This window comes from Lactuca sativa, chromosome 2, assembly GCF_002870075.4.
Source record: "Lactuca sativa cultivar Salinas chromosome 2, Lsat_Salinas_v11, whole genome shotgun sequence".
Taxonomy (NCBI): domain Eukaryota; kingdom Viridiplantae; phylum Streptophyta; class Magnoliopsida; order Asterales; family Asteraceae; genus Lactuca; species Lactuca sativa.
In genome coordinates this window covers 80,379,405-80,385,202 of record NC_056624.2, presented here as the reverse complement: position 1 = coordinate 80,385,202, position 5,798 = coordinate 80,379,405, and the positions used below count along the sequence as shown (strand labels likewise).

General features: G+C 36.8%; 1 long non-coding RNA gene across 1 annotated transcript; it reads right to left on the bottom strand.

Annotated features, from left to right (window-relative positions):
* Positions 1-487: 487 nt before the first annotated feature.
* On the bottom strand, positions 488-1,493 carry LOC111888690 (uncharacterized). The gene is made up of 2 exons (XR_002849287.3): positions 1,356-1,493; positions 488-1,043 (listed from the first exon to the last, which is right to left on the bottom strand). It is a non-coding gene; the product is annotated as an uncharacterized LOC111888690 (long non-coding RNA).
* Between the last annotated feature and the right edge of the window lie 4,305 nt (positions 1,494-5,798).

The window sequence follows — 5,798 nt, the reverse complement described above, 5'->3', positions numbered from 1 at the left end:
AGCCCCCATCCACAATTTTTGCCATAGGGGAATCCCCAACTCATACAAGATACCCGATTTAGCGGGGAATAAGCATCACCGATCGGGAAACCAAGTTCCCCAATGGATCGGGTCAAATTGCCATGCTTAAACCAATCAACCATTCTACTTTTTTTTATAGATATAGCAATAATACACAATCAACAATTCTACCCTTTTTTATAGATGTATAACAACGATATGACAATCAACAATTCTACCTTTTTTTATAGATATATAACAACGATATGACAATCAACAATTCTACCATTCTTTATATGTATAACAACAATATGACAATCAAACATTTTACCTTTCTTTATAGATTTATAGTAGTAGCATATTTACAATTGAGCATACAATTCACTCAACAAATGCAACATTTTCAACAAATGATGTCTCAAATTCAAACTATTAACTCATAGTTACAATGGAGAATACAATTCACTCAACAAATGCCTCAAATCCAAACTATTAACTCATATCACCCATTCAATTCCATTTTGATCCCTTACAACTACAAATTTTCAAGTTTGTTTAATTCCATTTTGATCCCTTACAACTATAAATTCCAAAATCTTAACCACAACAATTAAATTACATAGTAAAAGTGCAACATGATTATTGTTTGAAATGTTTTTAGTAACCAACGATCATAATCAACTATTAAAGATTTTTGCTCAAGAACTCTTAAACCATTTGAAACATGAAATCCACAACTTTCAAGTGCTTTTATTGCATGATCTTTCTTCCAACTTTTCAGTAAATATGTAACGGATTCATTGATTTTTGCTCCTGTTATCGTTTACTTGAGCAGATTCATGAGTTTCTTCCATTAAAATTGTTTTTAGTCTTTCTAGTGCTTCGTGTTTATAATTTCAACAACAAAGATATGAACCAAAAACCTTCATTGTTCATGAAGACTACTGTATTCGCCTCTAAAACTTAAGAATAAGTTATACTTATAGATATTCTGTTATGATAGTGTTGCCGAAGATGACATTCAAGGTGATGCTGGACAGTTCCTATTAAATCAAATCAAATCAAATTTTTGTTAGATAAAGTCTTTACGGGATTGAAAAAAACTAACAAATAATAATTAACAGTTTATAACAAAATATTAACTCCAAGTAATAATTAACTAAAAACCCCTAAACAAAATTACGTCTAACAATAATAATTAACATCTGAAATGAATATTAATTATGGATTGTATTGAAAGGGGGTAATGATGTCGGATGACTTTAAAAACCGAAGAAATTGTGACTTTGCAACTAAATACAAGAGAGAACTATAAGCAGAGCCTTTTAAGCAGGGGCGTTCTGAGAAAGACGTACCTTTAAGCAGGAGCGATGTGCGGTGGCCGCAGCCGGCAGATGAGAGAAAAGAGTGCGAGAATAGGGACGAAGGAGGGTTTTCTTCATTTTACATCAGCCGTTTTATATTCATAACCCTAAATCGTTGTGTATTCAATTGTGAATGTAGACATATACTTATATATGGGAAAAGGCACCGGTTGGGTTGGGCCGTTGTGTTGTAGCTTAGATGTCTCTTAGACTAATGACACATTTTCATTTTTGTAATAAAATTTTGATAATCCAAATCAAAACATTTTTCATGCTAAAGAAATGGAACCTCTTTCTCGAAATTGCTTTTGAATTAATCTTACACGTTATAGTTATGTGTAGATAGAAAAAAATTATAATGTTATAGTTCTATGTTATATGACAAACCAAAAACTAAATATATACGATTAATTATATGTATCTCTTATATATAGATTAATTATATGTATCTTTTATAACCATTTGGGTTGTGGTGACTTGGTAAGGCGATGGAAGATATGATGGATAACCTATTGATTCATGTTCAAATCCTGACACTACTCAGCCCTTGTGGTCACAGAGGTTCGCCTGCAGTGACTCCAGGGCATGAGGTAAAGTTTCATGTTGACCCATGTTCAAATCTTGACACTACTCAGCTCTTGTGGTCATGGAGGTTCGCCGGCAGTGACTCCAAGGCATGAGGCAAAGCCTCATGTTTGCAGCGGGGGAAAGTCAGTGCGCGAAAGTTGGTCCGAAAACCCTCATTAGAAAAGTTCCCTTTCCAAAAAAAAAATTATATATAAATTATTTTTAAGCGAAAGATGACATTTATAGAGCTCATGATACGTTTTGTAATGATTATATGATTAGGTTTAAGTTTTTTTAATTTTTTTATTTAATGATCGGAAGAGTTGAATTTTAATTTTATTTTATTTATTTTCCATATTACATAGATAGAGTTTTTCTTAAAAATAAGACACTTTTTAAAAATAGGGTTGATTTCATTTGTATTTAAAAAATACACCAATTCATCCGGTTCCATTTGTATTTTTATCTATTTAAATTTTTTTATATCAATTTATATTAAATTTTATTATGAATATATAAACAATTTTACTTGTATTTTAAGTCCTTCAACTTATTATAACTATATGAACTATATAATATAATTTATTGAAAATGTATGATTAAAATTATATATTGTTTCTAACAACTTATACCACTAAATACTTTCATAAATAACTTCGTATTGATACCAATATCAAATATATTACAATGACATGCAAACACAAGACCGATTAAAGACCGATTAAACATGAAATCACAAGAAAAAAACTAACATAAAGTTATAAAAGAAATACAAGACAAATTGAAGAGGATATCACAAGATTGATATTAAAAAAAAAAGTTCATATTTCATTATATCTTGGTTGGGAATTTGAAAATTTTCTTTTGTTATGCCCTGGTTAATGGCATAGTCCACGTCTACGAGGTTCATTAGGATGACGAACATCCATCTCGTTACGGAATCGATTTGAATGCCTCCGACCACGACTTACAGAAAGCTTTGAGTAATTTGCTTCAATCTTCCAATCGGACTCCAGTCAATAATCAACATGAGAAAGTGGTGCAAAAGCATAGTTATATTGTTGTTTATACGTTGCAGTAGTATAAAGTATGTTGACAATAGAGAGCTGGTTATCCCCTCTATACCGACAAACTACAAGAGCATGTGAACATGAAAATATTTTCATCAGTCACTTACCACATGTACATGTGTGTTGAAAATAATGGACCGTTTGTACATTCCCTCTTTTTCCATTGATCTGAAACTTCGTGACAATTCTATAGACAACTTCGTTGTAGTCAAAGTTGTTCATATTATGGCTTTGTTGTAACACCCATAAAATTCAAGCCAATTTAAAACTTTTTAAAACATTTAAAACCATTAAGTTATTACAGTTTACTTTCAAAATAGTTTAAACATCATAGTATCTCCATAATCAATCATGAAAATGTAAGAGGTGCATGATCACGCCTTCACCTTCCCACGATCATCAGAATACCTGAAACAATAATCGATAAATGTAAGCTCGAAGGCTTTGTGAGTTACCCCCAAAATACCAACGCCATACAGATATAACCATATCATATAAACATATAAGCAAACAACATGCATAATGAGCCATCAGTCTGACTGGACCGAATCCCCGTCCTCAGTCTATCTGGACCGCTCTCCGAGCCCCCAGCATGTCTAGACCACCCTCCTCGGGGCCTTCAGCCTATCCGGACCGCTCATCATATCATATAACGAAACAACATGCATAATGAGCCTTCAGTCTGACTGGACCGCCCTCACCAAGGCCTACAACCTACCTGAACCGCTCCCGAGCCTTCGGCATGTCTGGACCGCCTCGCAAGGCCTACAACCTATTTGGACCGCTCGATGGGCCTTCGGTCTGACTGACATACCCTCCTGGGTCTATAGTCTATTCGGACTGCCCTGGGTATGTTAGCCTACAACACACAGCAGGACCGCCTCAACCCAACCCCCAATCAAACAAACATGTGCACATAAATATCATACGCTAGCATTCATAACAGTCAAACATATCAAATAGCATAACAACATCCTATAACCAGGATACTGGTCTTACTGAAATCTAACATATGTACATATAATCATACATATCTAACAGATCACATAGCATAGCAACATCCTAAAACCAAGATACCGACCTAACCAGGTCACTAACATATATAAAGATAATCATACAGATCTAACATATCACATAGCATAGAAACATCCTAAAACTAGGATACCGACCTAACTAGGTCACTAACATATATACAGATAATCATACGGATCTAACAGATCACATAGCATAGCAACATCCTAAAACCAGGATGCAATCATAAAGGGTCGGCTTTGGTGTCGTAGACCCTGTTGATATAGTAAGGAGAACTTACTTGGCACTGCTGAAGTCCCGCATACTCAATCCCACATTGCTAAAGTCCCGTAGACTCAACCCCAACTGCTGGTTGATAGATTCCCAAGCGGTCAACACCAAATAACACCCAATTAATAATTGGGTTCCACTACAAATTCCTGAGCGGTCAACACCAAATAACACCCAATACTTTGGATAATGACTGCATTACCCCAAGCTTGGCTTATTCAAGCCCGAGGCCCAATCCTTAGGCCCAAGGTCAACTAGGAATCAAAGCCCGACACATGGCCCAATTTCCCAAATTGGGCCCAATCCTATACATGATCTTATTCTAACGCCCAAAATCATATAACCATGAAGGCCCAAACTACGTCCCATATATGGCCTAATTTTCCAAATTGGGCCCAACTCCCATACGGGCCTTACCTCAAAGCCCATTAATTATTCTAGTCCATTTGCTTGATCTTTGATGGCCCTTTAATAACCCAATCATCAAGGCCCAATAGAAAGGCCCCACTTAAGGCCCAAGTGAAATTAGGGTTTCACATAAAATGATGATTAGGGTTAAGTTTCCAACTTAACCCATTAAGGACTTAATCGACTAATGACTTAATCCATTAAGTCCAATATTGCTTAGATTAATCTTTGCCAATGATTATTATTTAATATTTCAAACTATTAAATAATTCCCGTGTGTGTGTCCCGATTAATTCTCAAAATTAGGGTTTTATTGGCATTAGGGTTTCCAACCCAAATACTAGCCCATTTATCAATTTGTTGGGCATTTAGGTCAATTAGGGCTTTATTGGGCATATTAGACCCACTAGAATATCATTAAGCCCATTAGGGTTTTATTGGGTCAATTAGGGCTTACAAGGCCCATTAGGGTTTCAAGCATCCCAAACAAATCAAACTCAACGAGGTAAGCACATCGCCACCCGACACGGCGGGTGGTGGCGGCAGGAGGCGGCAGCTACCACCCTAAGGTGGTGGTTTTCAATTTCTTTTATTATATTTTAGCTAATTACAATTTACAATGCCTTAACCAAGAATAAACACACACACTAACTACATAAACACACACCCACAACCACCCTTGTGGTGGCCGACGGTGGCACGTGGCGGCAGCCACCACCTTACGATGGTGGTGGTGGCCCTTACTTGGTTTTCCGACCAAACAGAACACACACCCACACTATGGCTTGTGAAATGGACCTTGCCACCCACATGGTGGCTCACAGCAACAGCAACGACAACATAAACGGCAGCCATGGTGGCTTAGCGGTGGATTGCAGTGACAGCCATCATGGCCGGCTGCCATGGTGGGTCTTCCCGACTCCTACTCAACAGAAGCTCGCACATACGAACGCAACAGCCCTTTAGGTGGTAAACAATAACCGGAACAACAAGGAATTAAACCGGCGGTGGGAAAAGGTGGCAGTGGAACCGTTGTGGGTGTGGTGGCGATATAGCAGTGATATAGGGCAGCAACAACAACCACTGT